The sequence below is a fragment of the Myxocyprinus asiaticus genome, chromosome 39 (assembly GCF_019703515.2).
Source record: "Myxocyprinus asiaticus isolate MX2 ecotype Aquarium Trade chromosome 39, UBuf_Myxa_2, whole genome shotgun sequence".
Taxonomy (NCBI): Eukaryota; Metazoa; Chordata; class Actinopteri; order Cypriniformes; family Catostomidae; genus Myxocyprinus; species Myxocyprinus asiaticus.
The window spans coordinates 28,325,561-28,345,880 of record NC_059382.1 but is presented as its reverse complement, the minus strand read 5'-3'; the positions used below and the strand labels follow the sequence as shown (position 1 = coordinate 28,345,880).

General features: G+C 39.1%; 1 protein-coding gene across 1 annotated transcript in view; it reads left to right on the top strand.

The window, feature by feature from the left end:
* Nucleotides 1-20,022: 20,022 nt before the first annotated feature.
* The window catches only part of LOC127429545 (neuronal PAS domain-containing protein 1-like), a 71,766-nt gene continuing 71,468 nt past the window's right edge, over nt 20,023-20,320 (top strand). Inside the window, exon 1 of the mRNA XM_051678657.1 lies at nt 20,023-20,138. The gene's annotated coding sequence lies outside the window, so the exon portion shown is untranslated. The remainder of the gene's footprint in view (nt 20,139-20,320) is intronic.

The window sequence follows — 20,320 nt, the reverse complement described above, 5'->3', positions numbered from 1 at the left end:
ACACAGACAGCCCTTGCGTTACGGAATTGCTAATTCTTTCGATTCCACTTCCTTTTTTTTATAACTGTCTGGGAAGTTGAAGGGATCATTGGACTCGACGCTGACGGCTCGGTCACTGCCACATACAGCACGACAAATGTGTTTGTGTTTGTGTATGCGTGTGACCACCCCCTCCCCCCAGCATCCCCCTTCGTGTTCCTCTTATAATAGATGACATCACTTGTGTTTGTGAGTCAGTTGCTATGGTGATCGGCTTGTTGCCCAGGGAAGGTCAGCTGGGGGCAGACGTGGGTGACCTCGATGACCTTTGCTGTCTGTGTTACCGGCGTTCACCTCTGATGTGACACGTCAACCCATTCATTCCCACTGGAGATGCAAAAATATCCCACATATATAAAAGAAATCTATGCAATTACTCAGATATTGTGAATTATCTTCAGTCTATAGTGTATATAAACTGATCTAGCCCTCTCGGGTTAGGCGTCTCTGTGGTCATGCTGAATGGACAGAAATGACTGCAGGGCCAAAGTGGTTGAAGTGTGATCCATTTAGATAAAGCCATCTCTCTCTCTCTCTCTCTCTCTCTTTCCTTCGTCTGACAGTCAGGGCTGATAAGCTTGAATGACAGTAAGTAAATATTTTATGTTAACAGTGGCCTTGGCCAAAAACACTCTCCTCGCTATTAAATGCTTAGACGTGCAAGAAAAGCATTTAAGTTAAAGTTTGAAAAATCATCATTCTGATATTGGGATTTTTGAAATGTGAGATACTGTAATTGTTCTGCTGTTTCTCTCTTCTCCAACAAATACAGATTGAGAATATTTCAACCAAAAATATAAATTGTGTCATCATTTACTCACCCGTATGCTGTTACAAACCCAAAAACGTTTTTTTTTGCGTTGCGCTAGTTTTTGTCAATGATGAGAATCAATGAAATGTGATGTAATTCATGTCAAACCTGACATGACACATCTTTTTTTTTCTTACCGTTTATTTAACCAGGTTGATCCCATTGAGATTTTAATCTCTATTACAAGAGAGACGTGGCCAAGAATAGCTGCAACCAGATCTAGACAGCACAAAATATACTACATAAATACATACGATTTTAGTTTCTTCAATTTAACAGTCTTTTTAAGGGATCTTTAGGACAGATTGCACGTATGCCTTTTTATGCGTTTCAGAGCAAGCTTTACCAAGCTGGATCTTGACGTTATTCTATGAATGGATGTGATTTTTGAGCTATGGCGCAAGGTAAGTTACATTTTTGTGTGCAGAACAGTGATGGACTGGCCATCTGGCGCACCGAGCATTTTCAGTCGAGCATTGGGCCGGTCAGTTGCCCCACTCTTATTTATTAAGTGCTGCCATTTACTGCTGTGCATGGAAAACACCAAATACTCCAAAATTATGACAAAACGCCACTACCCGATTAAACCGAAATGTCAAAAAAGCAGCAAGACTAGGGCAACTGTCAAAGATGTCTGTCTACCGCATGTTTACAAAAACCAAAAAAACAAAAAATATGGAAAAACAGAGCAAACGCAAATACACATTCGATGTGAATGGCCCCTGACAGTGCAGTCCAACTAAACATTTTATTAGTACGTGCATTCCCTAGGAATCAAACCCATGACCTTGGCAATGCTAGCACCATGCTTTTTAAATCTATAACATTTCTAATTCAGAATATTTTTAATTATTCTCCTTTACAATCCTCACAAAGGCCATTTATTAGTCATTCCAGTCCTGTTTACCTCTTTCTATCTCTCTCCTCGAGTCTCCATGCTCATCCCTCTCTCATCTTATCTGTTTTCATTTCTTCGCCTTTTTCCTTTCACCCCCACCCTTTCCCTCAATCTCTCTCCCTCTCTCATTCATTCTCTTGCGCCTCTCGCCGTCCCTCTGTGGCTCACCGTGTCATGTCCCTAATTTATTTATAATTAGTGCTCTTTGTCAGAATGCAGGGAGAATGTTAAAGTACAAGATGGTCTGGTCTGGGTACCAATGGGCTACTGTCTTTCACCCTCACACATTTGCTCTCTCTCTCTCTTTCTCTTTCTCTATCTCTCTCCACAGCTTTGTTCTCCCCAAAACTCTTCATCCATTAGCCTTGAAGAGAAACTCTCCTGCCTTTGTTCAATTCCGAATATAGTCATAGACTGAAAAAGATGGCGAAAATGTAAGAAATCGTACAAGTTGGCTGGTACAAAAATGTAGGACTCCCATAGAAAAAAATAACAAACAAACCAACAATTTGATGACAATTTGTTTTTCATAATTTTAACCTCTTCCCAAACCTTAACTTAACCATGATTTTAAAAAATAAATAACTTTGTGTACCATGGAAGAAAGAAAACATTGTGTTTGGAATGAAACGAGGAAAGCATGACAGGTTATTGACATGCATCGGTCATTAATATTGTATAAATATGGACTGAGTAACCAAATTTGTTCACAGACATTTCCTTTCTTAAAATAAAGTGTTGGATAGGAGGATAATTTAAAATTGATTGGTTGGTTTGTCTCTATGGGAATAAAAGTCATACCTTTTCGTCCAAGTCAAGTCATACAATATTTTACGATTTTGTCATCTCGGACTAATTATTACGAGTTCTCATGAGACTGTGTTGGTGTTTCCATTAAAAAAGTTTGGTGCTGGTCAACATGTCCAGGAATCATTCTGTTCTCTAGACAATTAGGGAAACACACAATCAAGTCAATGCTTATTCATTATAGCTGCTTTCCCAAAAAAAAAAAAAAAAAATTATTGATTTAGTGTCTAATGCAAAAAAAATACACGGCTACCAAAAAGTTAAACTGCAATTTGTCATGTATCATTTAATTTACAAAGAACTATCAAAATAACAACAACTGGTTACTTATGTCATATACTTTTTCACAAAAGCTAATTTATTACTATGATTATTTTCAATGCTTTTTCATGGCACATAACATAAGCATTCTGCTGCCAACATTATGTAAAAATCTATCCAGTGTTTGTCTACATCTTGAGATGTGCATGAGCCTGGTGACCTTCTACTCTAAAGGGCATCTGTGCAAAGCTGTGTGCCCAGATCACTAGAGTCATGGATTTGGACTTTGAATGCTGTTGGGAAAGCTAAACCTCTGTGGCAGCGAAGCGCTTTCATCACTGAGACGGGGTTGGCTTTGTGTTAATATTTTTACTGGACATTGTGTCTGACAATTGGATTGGTCGGACCAGACTTATTTCATTGGAATATCGTGATAGGAGGTCAAATTTGTCAAAACATTTTCAAACATTATCTGAATTAAACATCTGAGTAGTAATGACATTACTGTACTCTTAACCCTAACAGTACGGAGACCAAAATAGTTTGGTTGTTGTAGTTACTTTGCAAATGAAGTACATCACTAGCCAGCGATCAAAAGGGATGGGACATCGAAGGCGCAGTGAGGAAAATGTTGTTTCTGAGAGTTCCAGTACCCTAGGATCGGACACAATAGGCCGACTCACAGACAAGCAACTTCTCCTATCATGCATTTTTGCATTGGCTCGAGGGTGTTATCTTCCCTTGTGGTGCAACCGGAAGCACATTGCATCAGCAGTGTGGGAGACCTGGGTTTGAATTCTGTGTTGAAACCAGGAAGTAATTGCATTTGCATAATCAGTGATGACCACAATTTGGAGGATGTATTCTCCTCTCTAACTTTACATTTTGAATCCACTAAATGTTATGTTAAGGTTTGGGGTTCATTTGATAAATATGCATTCCTCTTCATTGTATAAGCCTGTACAGCTTCAAACAACTCGCTTTCTGCACCCCTCTGTGGACATTTCACCCGGAAAATGGAGCTCCCATGTGTCCATACACCCAAAAACAGTCACCTCTTTGGCCACTTGGGCCAGTGTTTCGAATTTTGGTAAGCACCAACTGATTTTAGCTAGAGAAAAGTCAACCTACTGCTTCTGATTTCACTGTAAGATCAGTCTGTGGGGCATGAACATTCAACACATGGTGGCGCCTACCGATTTCCTGTATTTTCATGTTGGTTGGACATGAATAAGTTTTAATGCTCAAAATCCAGTATCTGACAGAATCCCTGCACTGGGGGTGTACTTCTTTGAGGGAATGAAAAATCCAACAGTGAAAATCCCTTCAGACATGTTTGGATGACCAGGAGTTGCTGTACTACAGTAGATGACCTTACCTTTCGATCTTTCGGTCTTTTTGTCCTTGGACATAGAGATCACCCGTGCCGACTCCCTCTCTATGTTGTCTCTCCATTTTCACCCATGTGCCATATTCCGTTTATCCCTCTATTCCTCTACCCCTTTCTGATGAATCCCCTCATCCCTCTCTCCCACTCTCCGCTGCCCAAGGCAATGCCGTACAGCAGGCTTTGATCACAGGGCCAAGAAGGAAATAGGAAGTGGGTCAGAAAGTTGTGCAGGAGACTGCAGGGAAACAAGGATGGAATATCGAGTAGGTGAGCAGAGAGAGAGAGAGAGAGAGAGAGAGAGAGAGAGAGAGTGAGTGCTAGGAAGAGAGAGATAGGGACTGGGGAAAGGGAGCGGTAGTTGAGGAGTTGGAGAGGCAGAGCAGATAAAAAAAAAACAAGATCAACAGGAGAGGCCAGCTGAGTCAGAGGCAGAAAAGGTGGTCAACTTTATGGTCAACATGAAATCAAAATTGACCAAATTGATTTAAGTTTAGATACACATTCCCGGTCATATTGTGTGTGATTCTTTAGCGCACGTTTTTTTATTTTATATTATTATTATTATAGTAACCTTTCATCAAAATAAAATAACTTAATCTGCCTCTGAAACGCCATTTCTGTTGATGTCACCAAGGCTGTGCAGGTGGGGAAGATAATGTTAATAGCCAATCAAATATTTAAGCATTCTTTTAGCAAACTTGTATTCAGGTCTGGCGGCATTCTGGTATGGACCGGCCACTTTTTAACTAATTAATTCCCAATACATAAAATCCCACCTAAATTTTTTTCTCGTTGAATATTCTGTTTCACATATTTAACCTTCGGAACTCACAGCTTCCTCCGCAGTCTAAAACAAGCATTTATTGAAATTAAGCAAAAAGGACTTTCTGATGACAGACAGATGAACAGATCACTATTGGGTGATCTGAAACCAACTGGTCTCATCGACTCATGTTATTATGCCTTCATTTTTGCAAAGTGATTTTTATGTTGCTTGTTGTACACATCATGGTGTTTCGCAGTAAAATAAACACTAGAGGCGCAAAAACATTAATGACTTTTATTCCCTATTACACAAATCACGAGTAAAACAGCAGATTATCATTTAAACACCTACTTTTCACCCTTTTCCTAACACAATGTTACCTTATATAAACACTTTTACTATAGTGCATGATTTTGTAAGGCAATACATTTTATTGTTTGCATTACCTATCCAACTATATTTACAAGCTTGTTTGAGCAAAAGTAAATTGTGTGGTAGCTCAACTGAAAGAGCACTGCACTAGCAATGCAAAGGCTCAGGGTACAAGTCTTGAAGAGCACGCGAGTCGACACGAGAGCCGAAAAATGACGTGGTTGCTTTAGCAATTGCGTTTTTCAGGTCACATTTGCTTTTTATGACACTATCAGTTAAGTTTAGGTTTAAGGTTTAGGGTAGGGAGGTTGGTTTTGTTGATTTTAAACTCAATATATTATATTAACCTTAAAAACCTCATCTGTTTGGGAGACCATAAAACCTTTTAGCGCCACACAGTGGACATTTCACCACAGAACTGCAGCAATACGTGTAAGGAGCCATGTAGTATGGTTTTTCAAAAATGTTACGTAACTTCCATGAGATCAGAAACTTTACCCACTCATTCACATTGAGGTTATAAGGAGATAGAAATCAGGATAGATGCTATTATTCCTAAACACCAGAAGAACTAATGATAATATGTGGGAAAGTTCGCGAAACCTTGTGCTGTTCCTGGCTGTGTGTAGCACCTGCTGCTCTGCGTTTCTTTCTGAATGATCTGAATGTTAGAAACAAGCGGTTGAAGTTAATTTTTAACAGGGACTCTGATCGTTTCAGTCCAATCTTAACAGTTTTTGTGGCACATTGCTGCGCAAATAATTTCGCAGTCATAATGTAATATGGATTTTGCAAAGAGGCTGTCGTTGAAGGATGGGGCAGTCAAAAACTAGATTGGACACGACGGCAAGCACGACAGAGAGAATAATAAAAACGTAATGAAAAACTCAAATATGATGGGTTTTTTGGCCGAAAAAACGTTACTAACATTATAAAGCGACTTCTGAAAAAAAAAAAAAAAAAAAAAAGTAAATATAATGTATGATATGACCACTTTAAGGCTGAAAAATAAAAATTGCTCTATCAGATAGAGGTACAACACTGAAGCTGCCCATGTTTAGGCGAGATCAGACATTTATTTTTTATATAATCTCATTGAATTGCTCATATTATTAGTATTCAAAACAGCTCATTAATATGCAGGTATCATTAAATTCTCCTGATGTCGTCAGCTCACCTGGGACGAGGATTCGGAGAAGGGGAGGTAAGTGAGGGTCAGGGAGAGATACAGCAGGCCTTCCCACCAGGGACAGGAGGATTTGGGTATGAGTGAAATCTGAAGAGGTTTAGAGGGTAAGAAAGGGGGGTGAAAGGGGGTTGAATGAGTAATTGGACCGAAGGGAGGCTACAAACAGACAAATATGTTAAGACCCATATGAGCACACACATTTAAATTCAGATATAAACACGCATTAATACATTCCCATATTCCGCCCACAAAAGAGTGTTTCTCCAACACTTTCTCTCTCACACACACACACAGTGACATTTTTGCTGACATAGTTCCTCTCATTTACACACACACACACACACACACACACACACTGGCATGTTCTGTAAGTGGACAAGGTAAATTAGAGAGGTAATTACTTTTTGTGCTGTCAGAGCTGCTAAAGGTTGAGAGATGCTATACAGGACAGCCATGGCTTAGAGCTGAATAGAGAATCAGAGAGACATACAGACAGACAGATAAGATAGACAGGTAGAGCCTAAAAGAAAAGAGTGGAATTCAAATGACTTGAAAAAATTTAGAGCAGAAATTGTCTGAGTTTTGCTGCTCTGAGTCACACTAGTTGAAAGAATAGCTCACCCAAAATATAAAAATTCTATAATCATTTTCTCATCCTTATGTCGTTCCAAACCTACATAACTTACTTTCTTCTGTTTAATGCTAAAGGAAATAATTCAACGAATGTCATTATGGCTGAATGCATTACAATGGCAGATAGAGACATACTTAACGCTTTATAAAGTACTCAAAAGTGTCATAAAGTAGTTCATGCGACTTGTGCGTCATATACAAAGTCTTCGTAAAGGCATACAGTCAATTTGTATAATGAAAAGTCTGTATTTTATGTCCCTATTCACTCTAAAATAAAACATTTTGTGTGAACTATCCCTTTAAATCCAGCATGATCAATAGCATCAAACCTCATCGGTTCTTGTGTATCTCGTAACCACATGTCATGACATGTTGCAAGAACCCAGAACCAAGAGTCTAACATCTAAAAGAAAATATAGATTTTTGGCTTTGTTGCATATGTATTACTGTGTATACTGTGTACAATCTAAAACTCATGCACCAAGAATTCAAATATCATTTTCCTGTCTTAAACTTGAGATCACAGCTGTTTTTTTTTTGTTTTTGTTTTTTTTTTTTTAGCAAAAGGGAATTCAGTGTTACATAATTTGGTCACTTTAAAACACTTGCTAACAATTCTGTTCTGTTGAATCCAGTGCTACTAGATTTTTGATGTTGATCAAAGTGAGTTTGTTACCCATCTTGAACTGCATCAGACATACATTATTAGTGTGGGGGCATAAAAGCTGACTCCTTATCACGCTGATGCCCAGATGTCTTATCCGCCTGATCAGCCCACCACACATGGCTTTGAGTCTGACAGTTCAAAGGCTTGTTCATCTGATGCTATTCAAATGTAAAACTTTTTAAAAATGTCTCTGATAGAGTAGTATTTTAGATGAAACATGAGTTCATGTATAGTAACTTGATCTCTTTAGTCAATTCAGGGGAGAAACTGAGAAAACACTATACAAATGTTTATTAATAAGTCATTAACAAACATATTTCTGAATAGATTAGTAGTTTACATACATTCAAATATGAATGTGAAAGTATATTAAGCAATGTGACCTTTTGGTAACACTTTACAATTAGGTTCTATTTGTTAACATTATTAATTCTTTAGGTATCATGAATATAATTATCAGTGTTATTTACAAAGATACTGTACAATTGTTAATGTTAGTTCATAATGCAGTAACTATAATGTATTTAACATTTAATTTGAAAAATGTATTGTATATAATGTATATGTTAAAATAAACATTTACCAAGATTAATAAGTGCTGAAAAAGTGTTAGTTCATGTTAACTAATGAAATGACTAATTTTAACAAATAGAACCTAAAGTGTTAGCATACCGACATTTCTAATGCTTTAAATATACTTAAACTTATAACGTGTTAAAGTTGTAAAGTGCAGTTTCCGTGCAGCTAGTGGCACCAAATAGAATTGCAAAAATAATGATTTTTCAAACAGGTTTCCCAAACACTCCTTCTGTCTTTCTTGGTTTGTAAAACCAATTATCTGTATCTGTCTTGGATAAAACCGGGTGTGGGCGGAGCTTACACCAGAAGTGTGTCAAAACTAAACTAAACGCCCATTTTTAAGTGTCACTCTTACATTTATAGTTTCTATTAATAAAATATGCCTTGTATATGCCTTTTCATAATAATAGCCTAATAATACTATTATTATTTATTATTTTTAATTTATTTTCTTACCATATGAAGCTGAATTTGTAGGATACATTAACTGTGGAATATGTTGTTAACTTTGGTTTCTCCTGGTTTTTCTTATATTAATATCTGCCTGAAACAGAGTTTTCATTTGTCTGTGCATGTTTAACAACATTATTCTGGAGGCAAGACGTGTCAAGCAAAATGTGAAATGTCAAGCACGATACAATAATACAAATACAAATTCAAACATTAAAAGAAATTAAAATAAAATCAATATAGCCTATCAGGAATTTTTATGACAAGACACCACTATTTTGTTAAATAAAATATAATAATAATAATAATGCATTTAAATAGCGCCTTTCCAGAGCTCAAGAACACTTAACATTTTCAAATTTAGCACAGAAGAAGAAGAAAATAAGAAGGAGCATGTTTCTATTTCTTCGTTTTACATAAGAAGGAATATTCTGAATAGATTAATACTCTATGGAGTATTTAAACCTTTATGGAGCATTTTAACTTTTTTTGGAATTAAGTCTTAACCAGATAATTACCTTAATCGCTGATGTGGATATAAATGTGGTCAACTTTAAAAGAGATGGAAAGACGAGCTCCGACGCTAAATCACTTCAGGTCAGGAATTTAACATTGCACTCAGGTTTAGGCTATAAATAAATACAAGGGAATCACGTGTGAATCACATGTGAATCGTGTGATTCATTAACATAGAGATTTCAAGAAGTGGAAAGTGTATAAGATGTCATATCTCAATGTTACACTTGATAAGTTCCAGATGCGCACAATTAACAGAGACAACAAATGGATTTAAGACCAGAATGTGAAAGTGAAAGTGTAGATTTACAGTAAATAAAAAGCACTTAAATATTGATCTGTTTCTCACCCACACCTATCATATTGCTTCTGAAGACATGGATTAAACCACTGGTGTCATATGGATTACTTTTATGCTGCCTTTATGTCCTTTTTTCACCTTCTGAGTTCTGATCACCATTCACTTGCATTGTGAAGAGTTGTCAGATTTTACTGCTGATTTGAAATATGATCTTTGATCGTGATTTTGACCAACCATTTTGGAGATTTCGGTCTTTCCTCATTCAAGTAGATAGGAGCTGCACTGTCATACTGCTTGTTTACATAGAAAATAGCTGCCCGGGAGTGTTCCAAAGATGTCCGCAGAGTGATCTGACTTGCTAAAAAGACTTTGGTCATACACATCTGGGATGGCATGAGGGTGAGTAAACGATAAGAGAATTTTCATTTTTGGGTGAACTATCCCTTTAAAGACCTGCTATTTTAGGAGAAGATCAAATGAACTTTTCTGTAAATACTTAAATATTTTTCTGTAGTTTCTTTCTGTCCATATTATCTTTAATGGTGGAGGTACGGGTACAGAGGGCTTTTATCGCAGAAGCTGATGCAAATGCAGAAAGTGAATGCTGGGCCTGTGCCAGGGCTGAAATGGTACAGTTGAGGACATGAGGAGAGGGTATTGCTGTATGTGTGTGTGTCTGTCTGTGTGTGTGTAAAAGCATACAGATATTAACATTCTCAGTGTTATAACACTGTCTGGTCTGAGTCGTCCCCCAAGGACACTGTACCTTGATACAGTGTAACATAAGTGTGGATGGTGACTTTAGTTACACACTTCTCTGTTCTATTTCTTTCTCTTTTACTCTTTCAGCTCCACTTTTCATCCTTTCTTATGACTTTGTTCATGCATTTTTTCGTTGTTCTCAGGATAATCACTTCTGTGGACAGAGAAAAGGACAGTTTTGTAATCCTATGTGGTTTGTTTACTTAGCTATACATTGGGAACAAAATTGTCCTCAGAAGTTAGCAAAATCTGACTAGACCTTCCTATGGGGACATCCTGAAAGGTAAAATGATGCAACAGCCAATGTTTTGTCTCTCACAGCCAGAGACAGTTTAACAGAGACAGTCCATAGCTATTAAATTAATGGGAGAAACTGGAACGCCCGACGGCCAAGGGATGTACAAAATGAAGTCCCGCCTTACAGGTAAAAGAGCCAATCATCTTTTACAGACATCACCTGTCAATCAACTCTAGAATGTGCATATACACATTAGCTGATATCCATAGAACAAGCTGCCCAGCCTGCCCGAGAGCTTTCTAAAGATGGCCACCGAGTGAACTGACTTGCCTTGAAAGGGACTTTGTCACAGCCCACTCTCTCGTTTGGGTGTGAGAAGATAAAACACGGTACAGACTGCAGCCACTATAATATGAAATGCAATTCTGATTCCTTATACACCAGATGATAATGATGGTTGGCAACAGTAATACGCAATATGACTGAAGGTTTATTAATCAACATGCAGACCTGCCGGCCTAATTTTAGAGCGGCCCATTGGGAATTCTCCCAGTCCTCCAGATTAGCCACTCCGACCCTGCCTGGCTTGCATTAAGGCAGGGGTCTTCAACCATTTTCAGGCCAAGGACCCCTTGGTAGGTAGAGAGAGATGGAGCTGGGACCCCGTTACATTTTGTATAACACTGAGTGTTGCGTTTTATGTCTATAAAAATTTGTATGGTAGGCTACTATATTATTGCATGTATATATAGCAAGGGTCTGCAACATTTTTTCATGAAGTGACATTTTTAATTTTCCTTGTTAATCCCTGTGCCAAACCTCCTCCAAAAAGAAAGAAAAATACAGACAGATAGATAGACAGACACACAGACAAACAGAAAGACCCTTTCCATGCAGAATAAAACAACTTTTATAAGGTTACTAAAATGGAGTCTTCGTCTCATGTGAGTGATCGATTTTATGCATATATTTCAAAATTACTGTTCATTTCATTAAGTTAAAATTTGTAATGAGGAAAACAATGACTGAGTGTACCTTGAATTAGGTTGATTTGAGAATCACTGTCTTGTGTGTGTGGAACATTAAGGACCATGTATGACAGCTAGATAATCTCAGAGGTAACTTTTTATTTACATCAGGCAAGTACGCTATTGTTCTGAAAGCAGGCTGTTATCTGCTCAACCGCACAATGTGACCAACACAAAGCAGACACGTTTACTCACAGGACCCTCTACTGCAGCGCTGCTAAACCTGATGTGCGTTGCGCATTGAGCAGCTCGTGATGAGCATGGCTGCGTGAAGGGTTTGTCTGGGCTGCACGCTTCTACTGACTAGTGCTGTTTAGACACACTTTAATAGATTTGGCATGCAGCTGCGAAGGACTTCAACATGTCGATAGACTAAAATTCACACTCCTCTCTCTTGCTGTCACTCGTGTGCGAGTGAGTGATTATTACAAATGCCAATGGTGGATCAAACAATAATTTGCGGACCCCCTGCAGTACCATCGTGGACCCCCTGTTGAAGACCCTAGCATTAAGGTTAACGGATTTGCCGTGCTATTCATAATGGAGGGGCTTGAGCACAGGACTGGGCTTGAGCTCTGAGATCTCTCAACCCCGGACATTCTGACAAAAGCAACAATTTTGTAAAGAATAATTTGTATAGGCAGTATGAAATGTAAAGGTGGAGATGGGGAGGTGGAGTGATGCCGGAAGAATCATCATCATGTGAGAAAGCAGCTGCTTATACTGTACATCCCTAGGATGTGATTGGCAGGCCTAGATGAACAAGTTCCTCCTGAAAAAAAGTTTGGAACTTAATGTACTGTAATGCATCTGGAAGTTTTACTGTACACTCCAAAAAATTTAATTATAATTATTTATCACACGTTTGCACATATACAGTGAAATTCTTTTTTTTCACATATCCCAGCTAAGCTGGGGTCAGAGTGCTGGGTCAGCCATGATATGGCACCCCTGGAGCAGATTGGGTCAAGGGCCTTGCTCAAGGGCCCAACAGTGGCATCTTGGCAGTACTGGGGCTTGAACCCCTGACCTTCTGATCAGTAACCTAGAGCCTTAACTGCTGAGCCAGCATATTTTTATATATATATATATATATATATATATATATATAAAACTAAAGTACATAATTCAGGTTTCAAATTTTCATTGATCTTTTGACATATAAGAGGTCATTGTACTACAGTATAAAAACATAATGAAAGTTTCAGAACTTCCTCCTCACTGCAAAAAGAGCATTTGTTGAAACCAAGCTGTCAAAAAGTCTCGTTCTCTACTTCCTCCACATTGTGATGTCACATTGTGGTAGACATTTGCATCTGACCGCCTCAACAACAACACATCATTGCCTACTTTACCTTATCACTTCTGTTGCTCTGCCCAGTAGCGGTGAGCAGTGAGATGGCAAGAAGAGAGCAAGTCAATCAAGAGCAGAGAGCAATCATAACAGTGGCCATTTACTGTCAGTTCTTAAAGGAGAAGCAGCACCAAAACCAAGTGTTTTTGACCGAGGGTCAGAATGAGGGTGGAAAATATCCTGTTTACATATATGACTTTACTTATATTATAAGTGAACCTCAAGGAACATATTGAAATAATGAAAAAAAAGTAATGTCAATATTTGAGTGTAATATAGTATTACAAAAAGTATTTGTAATTAGTGTCGTGGAAATTCTGATTTCCATTACATGAGAGTAGATCTTAAAACGTCATGCTGATTTGAACTCGGCTCTCGCCAAGATACACACCAACTAAGACGTAGCTTTACAGTAAACTAATGATCCATATGTGTCTCCATCCATTTGCACTTCCTTCCATATGATGATGTAGATATCCTTCTGTCTGGTGTTAATGGCTGAAGTGTAATGATGGCTCCAGGGATCAGCTTATTTTGCCTCCCTTGCACATCAGCACACACAACGGCTGCGATGCTGGCTCCGGGGATCAACCACAGTGCAGCCTCCCCAGCGCATCAGCATGACAACCGTCTGGATTGAGCTAAGTAGGGTACATCCCTGGGGTCTTCAGGTGGGCACCTTCCATCCTCAGTGTTTCATCGACTAGCCCACGACACCTCAAAAGGGCTCGACGGTGATTCTTGCATCCCAGCATCACCCCCCTCCATCCCCCACTCAACTCAGCCCAGCTTGTGCTTGAGATCCCCAGCCAGAATCTTTCAGTCTCAACCACAGCCAGTTGCTGCTCCTCTCTGCTGCTTCAGATAAGGTCTTCACTGTGCAACGCCACTCTTGGCTAAGAGCCACCTTACATCCTGTCAAAATGTGCCTTAATGTTGCAGGTGATGAACACAAAGGACATGAGGGATCCTCTCCTACCCAGAGGTTTAGGTTCTGTGGTGATGGGAGAACATCATATGTTGACCTGATGAGGAAACTGATCCTGCTCTGTTCCATTGACCATAGGTCTTGCCAGCCAATCTTGCGTTGTTCCACACTCTCCCATCTCATCCATTCTCCCTGCTTGGCCTGGGAAATGGCCTTTATACACCTCATCCTCTTCTCCTGCTTTTGCACCTCATTGACTACCAGCTTCCTCCTTTGAGCTGGGGCTGCCTTGTGCCATGTAGGAGGAGCTGAACTGAAACCAAGACCCCCTCTTCCATGCTGAACTCGCTCCATGATATCACCAATTCGAAGGACAGCCTTTGCATCTTCCACAGCTTTCTTTGCCGCCCACTTTCTTCCAGTTTTCAACACAGGTGCTGCCTCCCTTATGCATTTGTCGCATGACTCTACTAATGTAATTTCCAGTCTGACCGTGGTGCACTTAAACTCCTCTGTTAGAGCGGAGACTTGTAGCTGCAGTATTCCTTTACCATAAAGTCCTACTCTGCTGAGGCAGCATGGAACTCCCAACCATTTCCTGATGTATGAACTGATTAAAGCTTCCAGCTTCTCTACTGTTGTCAAAGAAACCTTGTACACAGTCAGTGGCCACAGCAACCTCAGCAGAAGACCAAACTGAAAGCACCAGAGTTTTAGTTTGAGAGCGCTGCTGTCTATGCTCTTCAACCCTTCCACTGCTTGTTGTCTAACTTCTCCCACATGAACTGTGTCCTTTAGATCCCTGTCATACCATCTCCCAAGACTCTTCACTGGCTTCTCAGACACTGTTGGTATTGCCTCACCGTTAATGAAGAATGTTTTATCTACTACGTTACCTTTAATTATAGAGATGCTCCTTGATTTAGTGGGCTCAAATTGCATTCATGCCCATTCAATGTCATTGGTTAATTTGCAAAATAACCGATTAGTGCAGGCTACTGTTGTAGTCATGGTTGTCATGTCATCTATGTATGCTCGAATTGGTGGTAGTCGCATTCCAGAAGCCAAGCGCTCTCCTCCTACTACCCATTTTGATGCCCTAATGATAACTTCCATTGCCATGGTAAAAGCCAGTGGAGAAATGGTGCATCCTGCCAATTATTCCAGCCTCTAGGCATTGTCATGTAGTGCTGAATTCTGAAGTTGAAAAACTAAATTGCAAGTCTCCAAAGTAGGCTTTCACTAAATTAGTTATTGTCATTGGTACTCTGAAAAAAATCAAATGCTGCCCAAAGAAGTTTATGTGGCACTGAACCATATGCTTTAGTCAAATCCAGGAATGTCTCATGGAGCTCCTTCCTCTCCTTTTTAGCTGATTGAATTTGTTGCCAGATCACATTGATGTGTTCTAAGCATCCTGGGAAACCTGGAATGCCTGCCTTTCGTTTTTGTTTTGAAGTGTCAATGAAGCAATTCTTTAATAGGTAAGTTGACAATCTCTGAGCAATAGTGCTGAAGAAAATCTTGCCTTCTATGTTTAATAGGGAAATAGGACAAAACTGACTGATGCTTGTAGAATCTTTTTCTTTAGGTATAAAGACTCCACCTGCTCGGCGCCATGCTCTTGGTACAACCTGTTTTTCCCATGCCACTTTCATCAATTTCCATAGAATTCGTAGAACTCCTGAAGCACTCTTATACACTCTAAAATGCAAATTCCACTACACAGCTGTTCCTGCTCCCATCTCTGAGTTTCTCCTGCTCCCATCTCTGAGTTTCAGCTGTTAATCGTCTCAAGTTGTTAACCTTGCCGTGTTATCTTAACACCCACACTAGAGTCAGAACAGCATCTTCTTCAACACACACACAGAATATTAGTTAAAATAGAGGACAGCATAGTTCAACAGAGGACAGCATTAAAAGCAATGAGTAAGACAGAAGAATAACTATAAAATTATAAGACATATGTGGTATGAGCATAAATTCCCATAACAATAGATTACATTAAGGCAGATGCTACTTGCATCCTGGTGCAAATAATGGTATATGCTACTTACACCCTGGTACAAATAGATACTATTTGCATAACACAGTATATTGGCATCACTGCAGTGTGTTTATTGTGTATATTTAGAGTCCAACAGACACACTACATTAACCTCTACCCCTAATCCTAACCTTACCTTAGAAAAAATAACCTTTGTTTTTACTACAGTAACCATAGTTTCACTATGGTATTTTGTTGTAAATTTACAGTAGCCACAAAATTAACCACGGTTACTATATTACCACCATAATACTATAGTAACACCATGGTTAATTGCATTAAAAATATGGTTTCTGCCAAAAAACATGGTTACACACAAACGATGCCAAGCTGCGGGAACAAGTGCGATCGACAGACCCCGCCTCCAGATCATACCCTTTTCTGCACTCCCCAACATTCACCATGACCAAATCACTGCGATGAAATCAACATTCATATTCATTTTTATCAATTATTTTAAGTAGTATTAAAGGAAATATTAAGAGTGGAAACAGGAAATCGGATGGGAAAAAAGTGGGACAAAAGGCAGATATGAACCGTGGTCGCTAGGACAACAGCACACATTCACACACCGTCTTTACACTCCACGCCACTGCAGTGGCATCTATTGTCTAGTTTGTTGTATATTCCTGTGATTTCAAAAGACTATTGGGGTGCAAAAGCTGCACTGTGTGGCAGATGCTATTTACACCGGGGTGCAAATAGACACTCCGTTACATTTATCTAAAATGTGCATAATCAGATTACTTTTTAAATGATTACATTTTGATTGCATCCCTAATCAGCCAACAGCAATAACTAGTGCAACACTGACTGATTATGCTACTAAATTTTAAAGGAGTTCCCTGAGCCTGAAATACTGTATGTGCGAAAGACCTATCCAGCACATACATTGAAGACAGTGCGGTCCTGTTTCTCATTTGACCACATACAATAATAACTTGACTTTCAAAGAGACACGGCGGAAAATAACTGAGCAGTGCAATCTTTGCCTTACAAAAATTACATTTCAGAAGTAATTGACCCAACACTGATAATAATAAACACTAGTGTAATAGAAACAGTTTCTACTTTAATTTAGCATGAATTAAAGGCAATACAACAAATACTACCATGCCCGTTTTAAGCATTTACAGTTTAAATAACAAATAAATCACTTAAAATAAAAAAACTAATATATATTTTTGGGGTGAAATCAGGTTTATGATATTTACTCTTTAGGGGGTTTGGATTAATCTGTACTAATTATGTTGTCTTGACGAAGCCAACATATTATTAATCTACAAATTTTGTTTCGAGTTTTTTCAAAATCTCTAAACCAAGATCAAATATTCTGACTGTAACTCATCTGTGAGCTTTCAAGCTACATCAACCAAAATTGGCACTAAGGTTGGGAGGGTTATTTTTGAAATATATTCCACTACAGATTACAGAATACATGCTGTAAAATGTAATTTGTAACGTATTCCGTTAGATTACTCAAGGTCAGTAACGTATTCTAAATACTTTGGATTACTTCTTCATCACTGGTAGATTTGTTCACTTGTTTTGACTATAAAAACTCTGCCAGTACAGTAAGACAAAATACACATGTTAAAAATACATTCTCTGAAAAACTTAAATATCTCATGCAGTGTTGTTTCTAAAACAAGATAAATCAAATTGATCTTGTTTAAAGGATTTTTAGATATTTTTATAGGAAAACAATACAAAAATTATCATCAGTTATATGATTTTTGCCCTAATATCAAAGGTCTTACTAGAAAAAAAAAAAAAGAAATTATGATCCAATGTGAATTTTCTTGATTAAAAAATATGATCGTGTCTGGTAACGTGCATGTAAAATGGCTAGAAATAGCATTTTAGCTTAGCGTAAAGCTGACAATTTACACAAGGTTTATTTCTGTTTCTTCTGCTCCAAACTTACTTCAAACTTACTTCTCTGTCTGCTCGTATGAATGTAACACATCATAAGAAAGTGTTTCACCGCTGTTCAAATACACTTTGGATCGCATCATTTATATGTATAAATGTTTTCCATCTGAAAGGACTAAATATTAAATGAAACAAATGACAATAAAATGCAAAGTAATCTCTTCAGTAATCAAAATACTTTTTGAATGTAACTGTATTCTAATTACCAATGACCAATGACAGTTAAATTGTAACTGTAGTGGAATACAGTTACTTATATTTTGTATTTTAAATACGTAATCCCATTAAATACGTATTCCGTTACACCCCAACGCTGCTTGGCACATACCTTTAGACTGTTCTGACTTGGATTGCTTTGTCTTTTCTGACTGATTGAATTTATGGTTTTCCCATAGCAGGAGATCAAAAATCCCCAAAATGTCATAGACTTATATTGACAGAATATTCAAACAGGCCAAGACTATTCAAAAAATCTACTTTGTTGTTTTTATTATTAGGGGAGTTAAGCTATGCCCCTGCATCCATCCATCCAGTACATAATCTTCAAATTTCAGTTTTTTAAAACTACTTTAAACTTTCAGACAAAACTTTGTTAGGCCAACATTAGAGTTTGCTTTGACAAACCTTACTTATAATTAGCCTAGCTTTAAATAAAACAAGTAGAAGTATGACCCCCATTGAGATAGCTTAACATGTATGTCTGTTTTTGGCAACTTTACAGTATGCTGTTTAAACTTCTGAGGGAGTCTTATCTGGGGTGTATCTCTCTCTCTCTCTCTCTCTGGCCCACTTCTTCTAGCAAAATTGAGAGAGTGAAACACATCATTTCCCACACACTTCTTTATTTTCATATTATCCTGTCGTCTTCACGTCCGTCACCCTGTTTTACTGCCGCTGTGGACGAGACATGCACATTGTTTCCTCTTCCCGAACGCTTAAGCCCATTTTTAGCTTGACATAATCTGAAATGGTACTTTATTGGAATTTACTGAAATGGTGCATGGAGAAAGAGAGAGAGAGAGAGAGAGAGAGAGTAAGAATTTGAAACCCAGACCACGGAGTAGACAGCCTATCAGTATTCAGCGGAGAAAGTGAGTGATGGAGAGAGAGAGAGAGAGAGAGAGAGAGAGAGAGAGAGAGAAACGGAGGAAAGAAAGGAGGGGTTGATGTATCAATATTCCGAGTAGCATTTGAGGGCAAGAAGAACCAACCGAGTGGAGAAGGAGGGGGTGCGGCCCCCTGTGTGAAACAGCCCAAGTGGATTTATTAGTGTTTGTTAGTGTTGAAAGGAGGTGAAATCTGTAGATATGCACCCTTAGATTGGTTATTATGACTCATGTATGTGTTTGCCCAAGAAAAGTGTTGCCCAAGAAAAAGATCAACTCGAATGTGAAGGAATCTTAGCCAAACACTTGCCATAACTCCTCTCTCTCTCTCTCTCTCTCTCTCTCTCTCTCTCTCTCTCTCTCTCTCTCTCTCTTTCTCTGTGTGCTAATCAGCATTTGAAAGGCAGCTTTGACAGTGAGAAAGAAAGTGAGGGGCAGAGGGAGGAGGGAGTGTAAACGAAAAAGAAGCGAGAGAGAGAGAGAGAGAGAGAGAGAGAGGCAGGGGCTGTACAAGCATTTCTTTCATATTTACTAGCGACTGGGGAAGAGAGAGAGAGAGAGAGAACCGGTGCGCGCAGCTTTCCCAAGAGGAAAAGAAAAGAAAAGGAGCTCTACGAGGAAAGAGAGAGAGAGCCAAAGAGGGTCGCACCCTCAAACTCAAGTCATATCTGAGACGGTCCTGAGCCGGATGGTGGGAAAGTGAGAGAGGAGAAAGAGCAGGAGAAAGAGAGCGCGCACGAGAGCGTGGTCACCGCCGCTGCGCGCACACAAACACACGCGCTCTCACACTCTTGCGGCTGTTGTGTTGTGTGTCTGCCTGCTCTTTTGTGCCAGCAGTTGGGATTGTTCTTGGCCCTGTCTGACCCTCCACTCACCCCCTGAGTGTGCGTGAGTTTGTTGTGAGAGAGCGTGAGGGGTCTTGGAACGTGGAGTGAGGGGAGGGGAGGGTCACGGTTCGGGTATCTGGACGGGTCCTGGGGCAGCTCAGGAAGAGGAGGAGTGAGAGAACCTGCCCCCCCCCCCCCGAAAAACAGCTGCTCAGAGCTGGACATGCACATCAGGTGAGTCCCGTTCCCGGGAAACGCAACTTCCTTCCACTCTGGTTGGTGTTTACAAACACACACGCAACATATGCCTTCCCTGTCAATATCTGACAGTTTGAGAAGTAGTTTGGAGACCTTTTAATGATCTATTTGTGATTTAAACATTTAGAAGATTATATAGCGGCAATTTTTCTGCACAG